The sequence below is a fragment of the Bactrocera neohumeralis genome, unplaced genomic scaffold (assembly GCF_024586455.1).
Source record: "Bactrocera neohumeralis isolate Rockhampton unplaced genomic scaffold, APGP_CSIRO_Bneo_wtdbg2-racon-allhic-juicebox.fasta_v2 cluster11, whole genome shotgun sequence".
NCBI classification, from domain to species: Eukaryota; Metazoa; Arthropoda; class Insecta; order Diptera; family Tephritidae; genus Bactrocera; species Bactrocera neohumeralis.
The window spans coordinates 9,365,550-9,381,786 of NW_026089624.1; the positions used below are offsets into that span (position 1 = coordinate 9,365,550).

Here is a 16,237-nt window from a genome sequence, read left to right on the forward strand (position 1 = left end):
ACATTGACAGAGTTCAAATTGACAAAGATTGCTGCTACGCTGGCTAGGTCATGTCGTGCGAATGAACGAAAACATTCTAGCTCTCAAAGTTTTCGAGGCATAAAGGCCCGCCGGGGGAAGCAGAGGAAGACCAGGTGGAGAAGAACTTGGTTTCGTTTGGAATCTCCAATTGGCGACAAGTAACGAAATGGAAGAACAATTAGCGCGCTATTGTAAACTTAGCTATAACCGCGTAAGCGGTGTCTACGCCAATAAAGAAGAAGAAGAACGCTGTACTTTTGCCAGAATTACAAAAAATTTCACATCGATTGAGATACTATCTAAAAAACCATATTTAGAACATATTTTAGCTTGAAAATTTCTATGGAAATGTTAACAGAACTGCCAAGCCGCCAATTAAACAGTTTTTCGGCAGTACAAGAATGTTCGAAAGTAAACAGGACTTTTTGAATCTAGCGCCCCCTGGTGGGGCCATCTGTATGTCGCCAGATGAGTTAGAATCTGCTAATTTATCGATCTTCCAGTAGGAATTTCATGGCATTTCATAGATTGGAAGTGAAGTTATTGGGTTCTAAGTGTCAGTATGTTTGCGTTATCGGTGCGAAAATGCGCTTCGAACAAAGAGCCAACATTAAATTTTGTTTTAAAATTAGTAAAACTCTTACCAACACGTTTCAATTGATGAAGCAAGCTTATGGCGATGATTGGCTATCCGGTAGCATAGTGCACGAGTGGTTTCAACGTTTTCAAAGTGGTCGTGAGGACATAAATGACGATCAACATGTGGGTCAATCAAAATCCGTGATCACCGGAAATTCCATCGAAACTGTGTGTGAATTCATCAAAAATCAGCCGAAATCATCTTTGAAATTCATGGAAATGGAATTGAACCTCTCCAAAACATCGATTTATCGCATTTTTACGGAACATTTGGGCTAACGAAAGGTGTGTGCACGGTTTATTCCGCACAAATTGACTGACGACCAAAAAATTGTTCAGAATCCGTCTCATCGATTGACGCTTCTGACCGATTATTTGACCAAAAATCACATTTTTACCATTAATCACTCCCTGTATTCACATGATATGGCACCGTGCGACTTCTTGCTTGAAAGGAAAACGTTATGTAGACGTTGAGGCCATTCAAAAGGTTTCACCGGCATACTGGCGGCCATACCGGCCAACGATCTAAAACACTCGTTAGACATGCTTTTGGACCATGCAAAAAGCTGTATTGAAGCAGAAGGAGACTATTTTGAATAAAATAAATTGATTTTGCCGAAAAAACCATTTGTTCTGTTTTTGAAGTTATACACACTTCTTAAACTATGTTCGGACCGACAACGAAAACATGTTTTCGTGGGAAAAACTGGTTTTCGCACGAAAACTTGTGTTTTCGTCCATGTAAAATCTGTGAAACGAAAACACAGTTTTCGCTGAAAACTACTTGAAAACTTACATTTCACTCATTATAATCGGTGCCTGCTCTAGTTTAGTCGATGTTTTTGGAAGACATATTTTGCCGGCTCTAAATTGTCAGTTGATATTTGTTTACATTCCATTTACAAAAACAGCTGTCGCTTGATATTCTCATATTAGGGGGATTCTCTTGCTCTTGCAAAACCTTGCACGGTGCAGAAATTGCAGAATTTTCCTCTTGGTGCAACGGCACAACAACAAACACACGCAGAAAATTATTTGTAATGGCTATAAATACGTCAGACCAAGACCCACGTTTATTTTTGTGCCGTCATATATCACTAGATTCTGCAATGGGCGCTCGCTTTTCCTTACATATTCCGGTATAGGAGTTTTGCATTTTGTGTCATCGTGCAATCTTGCAAGAGCAAGAGAATGCCGCTATTGATAGTTGTAAGTGAAAACTCATCGAAAACACACATTGTCGGTCCGAACGACTTAGATTCCACAACATACAAATGTGTTTTCAAAATGTTCTCAATGTCGGTCCGAACATAGTGTTATGCGAGGTCGGAAAAGGTTGCGTTAAATGATTAACGCTTCTATATTTACGCTAGCTTATCGTCGAAGATGTTCGAGCAGCAAAGAAAGCGGTGACAATCGGCGAACGTTTGTTAGTTTCTTTCGGCACAGCTCGGATTTTCTACCAGCAACACAATGTTGTAACGCTTTGTTGTCGTGTCAGTGCTTCGACACATTGACTCTTTCACAAAGCGTGAGTTTCGGCCATGCGAAAGATGCGTACGACACTTGTTTTTATTATTGTTTTTTTCGTTTTTTTAATTAGGAGGAATCATCAAAAGCCGAAGTGCGGAACTTTAATCCGCTAAACTGAACCTACTCCCAGCTCCAGACTCTCCCACGGAACCACCTGATTAGGTATTACTTCGTGGGAGTGATAAGATAATTAAGTCTCCTCTATGGCACGGACTGACGGACGCCTATTCTGCTCTATATGTCTAAGTTTTGTCATGATTGACGCTGCCGCTTCGCTGACAGCATTCCAGTTCTCAGTGGACTGGCACAACCGTCCGCCACGTTACGCTTCAACACCCTACATTTCGCACTACCAACAATGGTAACCCATCGCCAACTATTCAACATCGAGTACGAATTTCTTCGTCGACAATGGCACGGATTTCGGCAACTCCGCTTTCTCGTAAACTCAAAATAGTAACTTCTTTTCGACTGCAAGCTGTAAACGGTAGCAAAGTCGGAACCTACGGAGATGAGGCCCTTAACTCAGTCTCGCACGTTTAGGCTCCTATGCAACCGTCGTAGCCCTAACCGAGAACTGCACAAATATCCAATCGGTCGGTTGTAGACCCTAACCCAGTCTCGCACGTGTAGGCTCCTATGCAACCGTCATAGCCCTAACCGAGAACTGCACAACAACTACTTAACCATACAAATTGGCCAGTGACAACAACGTCCGGTGTGTTTAACGTGGGAACCTGCTGACGACAGCCTAACTCCACGGTACTCAAAAGTACACGGATCAAATCAAAGCGTTGATCAGCGCCCTGAAAATGCCAGGCATTTCCAGTACCAATTGGCAGTGTGGAATGGACACACTAACCACCTTGGTGGGGTTCGAGGCCCATCTAAAACCTCTGCCGTACTATGGGTCCGGCACCCGGTTGCAATGCAACTCCACATTGAGTGAGCAAAACACTCTTCCCGCGATTTGGGTATAAACCACAACCACCACGATACTCCCCAAGGGGCCATACCGCATGAGCAGGTTGGAGCGAACTCCAAGGGCTCCTGCTCCCCGTGGTACCAGAATTAAGTCTCCGGTCAGACTTCGTAGCCGAAACTACTACCAGTTGAGCTTCCATACTGCTCTGGACTGGTGACCAAGGGTTAATCCCCCTACCCCCATCCCATGCACCCACAAACCCCCTTACCTAACCTAACCTAATCTAACCTAACGTTTCAGTCAATCGCCTTCGCCGCCTAAAAATCTCACGTGCGAACCTATTAAACGTCCCTAACAGTTCGGCATTCCAGCTAGTGGAGATCACACCGCTCACATCTAGCTGTCCATTTACATATCTGATTCCTAATTCCCTAAAGCTCCTGATGTCTGAGTACATTGCGCATTCTGCAATGACATGTACCCAGTCCTCATTGCGTGCTCCGCACGCACATTCGGGTGTTTCCGATAGGTTCCTCCTATGCAAGAATGCATTCAGAGGCCCATGTCCCGTGAGTAGGAAGCCCGAGCTCAGACAAAATCTGAAGTCGGGGTTTCCTTCCACAAACCTGGCATCCTGGATGTATTTGTAAGTCACTCAACCGTTGCTGCTATTCTTCCAACGGTCTTGCCACTTATTCCTAACTATTTCATCTAGGAGCCTCTTGCTTCCTAGATATCCCTCCCTCTCTGCATCATTGTCAGAAATCCAATCATTGGCCAGTGACAACAGTAAGCCGCACAGCCGTACTCTCACCGAGCAAATAAATTCGCAACAACTACTTAACCATACCAATTGGCCAGTGACAACAGTACGCCGCAGAGCCGTACTCTCACCAAGCAAATGAATTCGCTACATACATCAACCAGCCTAACTGCACCAAGCACCCGGACTAGGATCTAGTAAAGGAACTCAACCTTAAATAAGTCCAGCAGGACTTTATTTGAGGAGTACTGTGAAACACAGACAAGACGTATCACATCTGGCAGCACTGTTTGTCAGTTATTCTATTATTTCATTCTCTTTATATTCTTCTTGGAAATTTACAGTTTCAACTGGATTCTAAGCTTTTAGTTTTAAGAAGCGTCACTTCTTGTACAGACGCCAACAAGTGAAGAAGTCTTTTGAGTTATCTTAATAAATAATCTGTAATTTTATAATATTGTGTTGTATCATTCGCCACAACATGTACACATAATTATATGTATATGACATGGTCTTTTAAGATGTTATCAAAACTTCTAATGCCCAAAGCAAATATGTACATATGTACACAAATATATAACTTATCAAACCTTTATTATTTAAATGTTTACTTAATTATACAAATATGACTTTCGGAATTAATTATTAAATAGGTCAAATGGCACATATTTATGTACATATATACATATATACTTATATGCTTTGATATCAAATATATGGAGAATATGTATCTTTAAATGATATCCATAGTCGTTTGCGCATTGTAAATATGCGAATCTGTAAGCATACATTTCTAAACATTGAAATTAGCAGTATTTTTCTCATTTAACACTGAAAATGCTCAATTCTGCTATTTTCGACCCCTTGATAAATATTGGTGAAATCCGTTAACAATATTTTTGTGGTGAAATCCACACTGCAGTGTATGACACAATTTATGTCCACCATGCAAAACATAATCCAAGATTTAATAAAATCACAAAATCAAATGCTGCAAAATTTATTAAGTAAAAAATGAGCTTACTAAATATCTGTATATGGAATGCTAACAGTGTTAACCAACATAAATTAGAGATTATCACATTTCTATCTGAAAAGAATATAGATGTAATGCTTATTTCAGAAACTCATCTAACAAATAAAAATAATTTCAATATACCGGGATTTAGAATATATGCTAGAAATCATCCTGTGGGAAAAGCGCATGGTGACACGGCAGTGTTGATTAGAAATCGTTTAAACCACTACGCTCTAGAATCTCATGCTACACCACAGTTACAAGCTACAACAATATCACTCAAAAATCGCGGTCGTGACTTAAATCTCACGGCTATATACTGTCAACCTCGTTTTAAAATTACAGAAATCGAATTTAAAGACTTTTTCAAAGATTTCTAGCAGGTGGAGACCACAACGCAAAACACACCTACTGGGGCTCGCGTCTTATTAATCCGAAAGGACGACAGCTTTATCAAACTGTTATAAATAGGCACAATAACCTTGAAATAATATCTCCTGGTAAGCCGACATATTGGCCTAGTGATCGTAAGAAAATACCAGATTTACTTGATTTTGCTGTAATCAAAAATATAGATAAATCGCTTATAACAGCTGATACATGTACTGATCTATCTTCTGATCACTCTCCTGTACTAATAAAGTTATGTGAACAACCCATATTCGTTAATCCAAAGGTGGGTCTAACTTCTTATACAAAGAATTGGCTAAAATATAAAAAATACGTCAGTAGCCACATTAATATTGAGTACAAAATAAATACAGGAAGAGATATTGACGAAAGCATAAGAGAAGTCAATGATATAATAACCAGCGCAGCTGTCTTAGCAACACCAAACAAAAGCTATAAGCCGCTTGGTTCCAGAAAAATCTCTAATAGAGAAATAGAAATGCTTGTAAATGAAAAAAGGCGTGCAAGACGTGAACAGCAGATAAATTGTTCCCCTTCCACTCAGCTTCAATTAAACTCTGCTGTACGTAAATTAAAAAAATCGCTTAAACGTGAGGAAGAATTGAACACCGAAATGTATATAAAGAAGCTGTGTCCAAATTCAAACAAGCAAAATTCCCTTTGGAAAGCCCAAAAGTCCATGAAGCCACCAACTGACTCCAACATGCCTATACGAGACTTGGGTGGAAATTGGGCTCGCAGTGACGAGGAAAAGACTAATTGTTTTGCAAATCACCTAGAAAAGGTATTTCAAGCCAATTTGCCAAAGAACAACTTTAAGCTGTCAATCTTACCCAACACAGCTAAAGAGTCGCTCGAGGCACTTAAGACTTCACCTTCTGAAATTATTGGTATCATCAAAGAACTTAATCCAAAAAAGTCGACGGGACATGATGAATTTTCCCTCTCTTTGCTCTTCAATGTAATTCTTAGTTTCGGATACTATCCAATTTCATGGAAAAAGTCGCAGATTATCTTGATAGATAAACCTGGGAAAGACTTAACACAGCCGTCTTCGTACAGACCAATCAGTCTTCTACCCTGTCTTTCAAAAGTATTTGAAAAAGTATTACTATCAACGATGTCTCCTTTCCTTCACGAAAATAATGCAATACCAATGCATCACTTCGGGTTTCGTGCTAAACATGGCACAATAGAGCAAGTAAATAGAATTACTAACGATACAAGGAAAGCATTTGAGCACAGGGAGTACTGTTCAGCAATATTTCTGGATGTAGCTCAGGCGTTTGATAAGGTGTGGCACGAAGGTCTTTTATATAAGATTAAAAAAAATCTACCTTTAGAATTATATAAAACATTGGAGTCTTATTTAAAAAATAGAAAATTTATGGTAAAAGTGGGAGATTTCATATCTGATGAACGACAGATAAGGGCTGATGTACCCCAGGGCAGTGTTTTAGGCGCAACACTATACATCATATATACAGCAGATCTCCCAACAGCTAATAATGTATTAACTTCCACTTTTGCGGACGACACAGCTATAGTGAGCCGTAACAAATACCACATTTTAGCATCAAGAATATTAGCGGAGCATTTAAGTTCTGTCGAAGAATGGCTAGCGAACTGGCGTATAAATGTGAATGAAGAGAAGTGTAAGCATATTACATTTTCGCTAAGACCAAAGATGTGCCCGGAAGTAAAAAAAAAACAATATTTTAGTACCCCAAGCGAATGAAGTAGCTTATCTTGGGATTCACCTGGATCGAAGGCTCACGTGGCGAAAACATATAAATTGTAAAATAAAATGCATGAAGTTAAGAGCAGGAAATTTAAATTGGCTTTTAAGCAAAAATTCTAAACTTAGTCTAGACAACAAAGTCCTGCTGTACAATGCAATCATGAAACCGATTTGGATGTATGGCATTCAACTGTGGGGTACGACCTGTGCAACTTAAATTGATATAATGCAAAGGTTCCAATCAAAAATGCTTAGAACAATCACGTGTTCACCATGGTACGGGTACATGCGTAACGAAAATATCCATAAAGATCTTGGTATTCCTTTGGTAGAGAAAGAAGTAGAAGATAGCAGAATTAAATTAATATCTAAACTCCGAGATCACCCAAACCCTTTGGCTACTGCTTTGGTACATTCCTGCGATCAAACACACCTTAAAAGAAGAGATATGCCTGCGTATTAAAGAGCAACGTATCAGCAGAGCAGCTCAATCACTTGCTTGAGCCTGTATAGTTTTTAAATAGAGTTAAGATTTTACAACTTATTTTAGGCTTAAAAAAAAGCAGATCCAGTAAATAAAATAATTTGGAAAAAAAATAAAATAAAAAAAATCCACTAATAGAAAAGAGTACCCCTTCGAAAAATGAAATATCGTAAAATTGGCAACGCGGTGAACCTTCTCTACAGTTATACGTTCTCTGACAACACATAATTTTAATTTTGTCAAGGGGTGGTTAATTAACATTAGGCGTGCTTTATTTGACCAGCAAATTAAGTTTATAGCTTATTTTGTATGGAAGACTAAACGCGCGATTCTGTACTGTGATACTGTCTCAAGTCTCTAAATTTGAGACAATTTTTGAGACTTGAGATGATTTTGCTATTCTGTAAGTGACAGTCACAAAGTCTATTACATTTCATTATTCAGAGATGTTTTTAAACTTGAATGAAAATAAATGTGTCGAAAAAAGTATTGAATTTTCTATAAAATAGTCAAAAAACATAATTATCAATAAAAGTAAGAAAATATAAGTTGACTTTGTTTCATAATATTTACAAAATTTTTGTAAAATTGATTTATTGTTAAACTTTTCGTGTTTGAGTTGCTTACAAAATAGAAAATAACTACAATCGATTAATATCTGTGATGATCTCTATTCAGTATATTCAAAATGGCAGACAAGAGTTCTTTTTGGTTTTTTGACCTGCTAATTACCAGGTCTCAAGTTTGAGTCAATAGGGGTATTCGCTTGCTCTTGCAAGATTGCAGATTGCAAAAATACTATACCGAAATATACAAGGGCACGAGAGCAACCATTCCAGAATCTAGTGATATATGAATGGCTAATTCGGTCAATTTGTTGTGAATGACTATTAAGCATGGCTATTGTGAATTGACGCACCTTCTGCATACATTTTTAACAAAACAAACTCTAGCAAATCTTTATATTTTAAATAGAAATTATAAAATCTATTTAAAACTTACCTTCCTCAACAATTTAACGACGTAATATGTCTTTATGTTAAATGACAGTTAAAACAGGGTTCCAATTATATTTTAGCGTGACATTGCACGCAAATATACATGGGTTTTGGTGTGACATATTTTACAGCCATTGCAAATAATTTTCTGCGTGTATTTGTTGTGGTGCCGGTGCACCAAGAGGAAATATATGCAATTCTTGCACCGTGCACGCATTTTGCCGATGAGGAAGGAAAAGGAAAGAAGGCAGTCGCGTTTTTCACTGGCTGTGCTTTGAACAGTGAAAAACATGGTAAAAACGCAGAAATCAGCCATCATACGCATATATAGTTTTGAGCACATTTATGTTTTCAATTACAATTTTTTACAATATAAAATATCAAAACTGAAAACAAACTATTAAAAATAGTTTATATATTTATAAGTAATAGCATTCGACTCTGATTTTGAGTTATTTTAAGAAAATTTCAAACATATTGAAACTTATTGAACAGATTGAATTATAAAAGTTGATAATTATTACAGTATATCGATATTGGCAACCATGCGTTGTGAGAGAGCAATCAGCTGCTACGTTTCTACGGCAAAAATCCAAATGTCGTGAATTCTCACGTCATCCCACGTCAAAGAGAGAAGGGAGTAACGTTTTTCACTGTTCAGTTACATTGCGCGCCCATAAGATAGGTCGTGCCAGCTGACGCGAGCCACGATTCTACGTTTTTCACTGGTTGTGCTATAACTGTGAACTGCTTTTAGAACCCGAAGCCTTAGTCATTTCAGAACATAGCCATAATGTTGTTCTTAATGTGAGCAATGATTCCGTTTTAAGTGACCTTTCTTGGCAGGATTTCTAGGGTTTACCACGGCCTGAAGACTCCATTGTCAGATCCACTACTTTAGATTGTAGTTTAGAAATTAACTTTTTGAAAGAAAATGCTTTTAATTATTTTTGCGGCTACATTTATTTGAAAATTTTTAAAATGCACACATGCCTCCTGCCATTACTTTATTTAGGAGATGAAATTCCTTCAGATGAATTCATCTTCCAAAACCAGATCGATCAATGCAACTTAGTTCATTTATGCGCACACCGATAACTCGACTTAGAGTCCTGTTTATAAAAATGGACCATATCTGACCAACTTACGCGACTATTTTTAAAATCAACTTTGTTTTTCATATTTTGTAAACAGTTTCGACTACATTTTAATAAATGGGGGCTAGTAAAAAAATCATATTTCCTTACCATTAAGGTTGAGTTTAAGATCACCCTCAGTAGCAAGGCCGAATGGAGCGACTCCGCTCTCGAGCCACTGCTTAGGGGCTGTTCAATTAGGTGGTACACAACGGCTCGAAAACGTCGGAGGGAATTGGCGCAAGGGTCGCAGGACCACGCGCAAAACTCTCCATACCTATGGGTAGGTTTTCGAGCATATTCCAAGCAGATGTATTTGCTATAAGTCGGTGCGTAGAGTTAAACATCCAACGCGACTATCGCAGTGAACGTATAGCCATACTAAGCTATTGGTGCAGGAGTGTTTAGAACGACTGAATGTGCACCTTATTTGGGTTCCAGGTCACACAGGTATAGCCGGAAATGGAACTGGCTGATAAGCTTGCCCGCTTAGCAGCATCCACCAATATGGTAGGACCGGAACCTTTTATAGCGGTTGGTCCCCACATCATAAAGGAGCTGCTCCGTAATGACGAAACAGTGGGTAGGGAGAGGTATGACAAAAACTCCCAGGCATGCGTCTTGCAAAGTTTCTAATGAATGGTTACAACCATGTTTCCAAATATGGATCACATCGCTTCAATAGCACCTAGTAGTACATTGGAACTCGTCAATTTGCTGGGACTTGTTGAGTCGATGCGAGTTAGGAGAAAGCACAATAGACCCTATATCGCGGTGCAATCCTCATTTAATAATCTATCTATCTATCTTGCCATTAACGTTGAAAAAGGCCGTAACATTGAAACATCTAACAAATTAGCCAAATTTTGAAAATTAGTATCCTGGTCACAAACAAAATATCAAGGAACTAGACCTATATTTTGAAACTGGGTAATGGCTTCAAGAATATATTTCTTGAGGACATTCCCTTTACATGAGCCTCTAACAAAAATATAAGCTAACGGGTGGCACAAAGGTTCCCCACCTACATATACCTTGCACCATTATGGTCATTGCAGTTGTGGGTATTCTAGATGTGCGATTTTCGTCGCCATAATCCTCAAGACCTATCACCCTATACAATTTCCTATCATATGCAAATGACATTTTAGTGACATTTCATCACAAGAAACTGATATGAACTTTTGTTCGAAAGAAAATCACTTACTCTTAAATTGTAATGACTTTATGCTGTTTTGGATGCAACTTGGAAAACGAAGCCAATCTGAGACAAAATTATTTTAAAGTATTTTCCGAGGGAAAAGTAAGTTGGTTCTTTAGGTAGCGGAAAGCAGTTGGCGACAAAAAAATAACACCCAAAGCCAATGTTTTAAAAAAACTATCGCCTACCGTGGTTTTGGCGATTACTATTTAAAAAACTACTCCTGATACAAGCACCTAACTGAGAAGAAACTTTGCTGCAAATTACCTCAAGACGATCTGACTTTTCCTTAAAAGAACTACTTCTTAACATTTCCCTACATCTTTCTAATTCAGTTGCCATTTGGAAAAACTGAGCTTTTGAACTTCTGATCTATTGTTCTTTTTCATTTAATATTATTTTTAAAATACTATTCTCTGCCCGCAATTTTTTTTTCTATCTGTCCCTGCTGTCAGACCCCTACCTGTTAGCGCGGCTTTTTCACTACTCTTTAATAGTTCCTCCTCAAGAGGTGACAGAGGCTCTAAAATTTTATCGCTGTCTTCCCTTTCTAAAAGCGGAAGCAGCTGCCTCGATGCACCGTTTGCATTTGAGGTAGACCCTTCCATTTGGGGAACAAAATCTTCTACGCCCATTTCAATGGTATTTTCAAAAAAAAGAATTTCGGTTAAATATTGGCTCAATAATTAAATTGATGCCCGGAACTGCTCTCGGACGCAATTTTTTTGCGTTTCGCATTTCATCAGAAAAATGCCGCTCACACAAAAATGTGTTTAGGTGTTTTTTCATTCAGATCTTCAAAAACACCTAAACTTTTGAGCCAACATTTACGCCTATTAAAATAATATACAAAATGTTAAATATAATCATAAAATATGTATAATAATATTAATAATAGTGAAAAAGTGCCTAAAAAATTAACTTTTATTTTAATAAGCCCGTTGAATATTTAAAAGTTCGATTTGTTTTTAGAACTATCATAAATATTCAATGATGAATCGTTACTTTAAAATAATCCAAAATTACGTTTTTAAGGAAATCGAAACATTTATTTCAAAAAGTCAGACAAATATGCTTAACACTTTTTGCACTATTTAATTTTTACTCACCGTTCGTTCCGTTCCACTTCTAGGTCCGTATGTCTCGCCCGTGCAAGCTGGAACTTTTTTGTTTTAATGGTTTGTGTTGCAAATGGAAAAAGTATTAAATAAAAGCAATGAAAATGCAAAAAAATTAAAAATGTCTACATGAATAATAATTTACGCTTTTCTGAACCCGTATTAGCTGTACAAGAGGTGCGACACTGATGTAAAAATCTCTTTATCTTGGTTTTGAACATAAATAGGTTCTCACGATATATGATATATTAACAAAATTAATGAACAAAACTTGGATATATTACAGTTTTGCCATAATTAGTGCAATCCATCTGAATTACCAGCCCACATTTTCGTTATTCCTTAGGTTTTTGCGTGTATGTGTTAAATATCATAATAAAATTGTTCGGAAAAGAAAATTGAAAATCTCGCTGATATGGGGCTATCAGTTATGTTCGCTGAGGTTACCATATACGGTCTCCGGATCAATTTTAGATTTCGACAATTTAAACGTAAAATATCATGCCCCAAAGAAACTCTTTGTATATAACGACTCTATTCTTCTTTAACACAAAAAGAAATGGATGGAATTTAGTTTCCCAATTTCAAATTTTCGTAATGTAACAATTACTCGACTGACTATTATTTTCGAGATATCTTAATTTTTACCCGTCTTCCACGATTCATGTCATTTATATAAATGTATAGTATGTACATATCTATATCACTGTTTTTCAATCTCAGGAATTCTTATACAAGTTATTCGCGTTGCAGTCATTAGTTTTAAGTGTTACAAACAACCAGGTAATTATACTCAGTAGGAACATGTTGCAATATTAAAAGAATCGTAGATGTTGTTTCTCCCATTTTTCAGTGATTTTTAGAAAGCTTGAATTTGTGACATATGTACATATAGTTAGTCGTGTCAAGCTGGAATTCTAAGTGGTTTCTTTTGCAAATGGACGGATATTAGTATCCAAAATGTCGTTAATCGAAAAAATATATGGTGTTCTTCAAATGAAGGTACAAGACCGTTATTTGGTACAAGAGGTGGATACTGGTGTAAAAAAAAGTTGGGTGACTGTTGAAGTAAGAGGTTTACATAACGGTATGCAAAACCAGTTCCCAGCTGACTTAGTTAGCGTTAAACTTATATGAAAAGATAGTGGCAGTTTACGGTAGAAATTTCAATTTTAGACTTCAATGAATGTTAAAACAAATTAGTGATATTATACAGCTCTATTGTTTTTAACAATGAAACAAAAAAATAAATTCAATATTCATAAAATCTGTAAGAAAATAGAAAAGTTCTTAAAAATATTATTATTTTCGTATCTGGACTCAATTGCCCTAGCAAGGAAATCACACTGTGTTTCAATCTAATAGGCAACTATTTTGTTATTCGCGTTACATTCTTTCAATGCAACTCAAACTTTCAGGTAATAAATGCCCATGCAATATTACGAATGAGGGTTCCATTCATAGTCAGTGATTGCTAAGCTTATGTACATACATATGTACATACATATTGTTAGTCGTGTGTAGGGAGAGGTGTATGTGTTTGGTGGTCGAATTGTACATCAGTATCTTTCTCATTTTGTTACTGTTCTTCGCATTTACAACTGTATCAATGGATATGCTTGATATGCATATATGTCCATATGTGCTACACATGTAAAAGTTATTTTATGTGTGACATGCATATATAACAAAGCCAGAAATATTCAATGATGGAGATACAGATGTTATTATATTGACTTAGTTTTTACCCTTCAACTTTTATTTGCATTGTGTAGTTATTATGATGTTTTATAAATACTTGTTCAAATACATACATATATAAATTGTATTTATATTACTCATGTACATATTACATGGATTTGCGCTCTCTTCATTTATTTGCATTACATTTTTATCTAGGATAATTGCATTTGCGGATCTAATTTTAAATTTTAGTTTCCATTATGCTTGCAGTGGATACTACAAAGATTTACTATTTTTGACGGATGAAGCAAAGCCAGTCTTCTCAATTAAATTTTTTTTTTACATTTTATCGAGTATTTGGCAGCGTTACAATTTTTACTGAAATTCAAAAATAAATAAATAAAAAACAATGAGTTCATTAGAATTTAAAACAGTTAGGCTTAGTAGAATTTCATTAATATCTATGTTCGTTATTTGAAAACATAACAAACAGGTGTTATAACTAAACAAATCTGTGATTTAGTACAATAATCATAGTAGAAAAAAGACGTTTTCAGCAGCTCTTTACATTGTGAAAATGGATAAATTTTGAAAACCACGCCTTCTCCCAAGACAGTTTAACTCCCAAGGCTCTATTAAAATTCGACAATGAGTGTGGTACCCTCACACTTTGGTGGTATAATTATCTTAAAGCCCCTTGACCAATTTCAACCGAGTTTGGTGCGTAAAATGGATGAAATTGAATGACAACCACGCCTATTTTCCATATGTAACAATTTTGAACTCCATATGGCTTTATCACTTCATCACATTGTCGAAATCGGACTATAGGTTTTTAAGGCTCAGAGCCTATAGCTGATTTTTTACCGAATATACTAATAACAGATAAATCATTCTTTTCCAGACAATAGTGTTAAAAATGTCTAAAATCTGGCCTATACTTATCATATTACCCAAGTAACTAATATAAGAATTTCAAACTTCCGGTCGACTTTATACCGTATATATCAGGCAATATAGTATAAGATATCTTAGCAATATTAAGCGAACGTATAATTTTGAATGTACGAAAGTTTAATCCCGAAAATGTGTGAAATCGGTTGACGAAGGCTTGGATATATAATTTTGAAATATAGTACATTGTATTTGACTTCTTCAATCACTACCCTCTATTTTCGCTGGATTTCGCAGGATTACAAGGTGTATCCTGCAATTATTTTTTTTTTTTTAATTTCAATGCTAATCGCCAAATCATTATAAAGTGTAAATTTAGCGCTAAGAAAAGGCTTGAGTTCTGGACTTTAAAAAATATGCCTAAAAAATTATCAGTGCCAAGTGATAAAATTTTTCTGCCACCATGCACATAAAGTTGGGGCTCCTGTAAAGCTTTGTGAATGCTATGGACAAAGGAAGTGTTGGCTTTCAATGTCTCAAAACAAATTATTTTAGAGCTTGGGAGCTTTTTTAAAAGTACGTCATAATTTTCTCTGGAATACAAAAACTAAAAATCACTGACAAGCCTTAGGACTCACACGTACATTTCCTTCTGGAAAGTATTGGAGACGTAACAGATGAGCATCATATGACGATATATCTTCACGAAATTTCGATTCATAGTTTCTTGAAATTTGACATGGATTAAATTAAAAACAGCAGCGATTTCTTTTGGTTGATTTGCCGAGAAATTCTAGTGGAATAAAGTATCTTGAATTTTATCACCATTGTGAGATCGTTTATTTGAGTTTTTAGAATTTGTGCCTGTAAAATTATAATTTTTCACGGTAAAACTTAATATTTGAGTTGAGTTAAAGCCGTTCGTAAATAAGTTTTATTAAAGGTTGCAGATAAATTCTAAATTTCGCAAAATATTGCAGGCAACTGTTTCTGAACATTTTCGTGATTTTGTCATTTCGAATAAGGATTGGATAATAACGGCGACTGACGACTCAAAGCCTGTGGTAAATAGTTGCTTTTCATTCGTAAAGTACATATTGACATTCTGTTATCGAAAGGCAGTTAGACAAGAGTTATTAGAGGTGCAAATTAGGGGTTTTATTTTTAAAAACAGGGTAATATTAAATTTTAGAGATATCGAACTGAAAGCTTGACCACGTATTTTTATTCCCTGCTAAAGCAGAAAACTGTCATATCTACAAACTGAACGATTCAAATTAAGATAAATATTTTTTTATACCTAGTACGTATATGAATCAAACTCAGTAAACACATTCGTTTTGGTATATATGTTAAAATATATAATGACCCACTGGTTACCCTCCTCCCGGCCAATCGAAGCAAACATCGCATATGCCGAGTCATGAAAAGCAAAAGCGTTTTTTTAGCGACGAGTTTCCAAGCAAAACGAAAATTTACCAGATAAATTTCAATAAAGTTCCAATCAGTATTTTCTCTAAGAATAATATGCAAATAAATTTATTTTATTCCCAAGCATTTCCCTATGTTTAGAACAAGCAAAATAAAATTTATTTTTTTATGCTTCAATATAGCTTTTTATAAGATTTTAACTACTGTTATTTGCAAGCAAGATTTAACATTGCAACCC

The 16,237-nt window shown here is 36.3% G+C and overlaps 1 long non-coding RNA gene across 1 annotated transcript; it reads left to right on the forward strand.

Annotated features, from left to right (window-relative positions):
• Nucleotides 1–6: 6 nt before the first annotated feature.
• On the forward strand, nt 7–2,782 carry LOC126765821 (uncharacterized). Its single transcript, XR_007668615.1, has 2 exons — nt 7–2,194; nt 2,267–2,782. It is a non-coding gene; the product is annotated as an uncharacterized LOC126765821 (long non-coding RNA).
• The last annotated feature ends 13,455 nt before the right edge of the window (nt 2,783–16,237 follow it).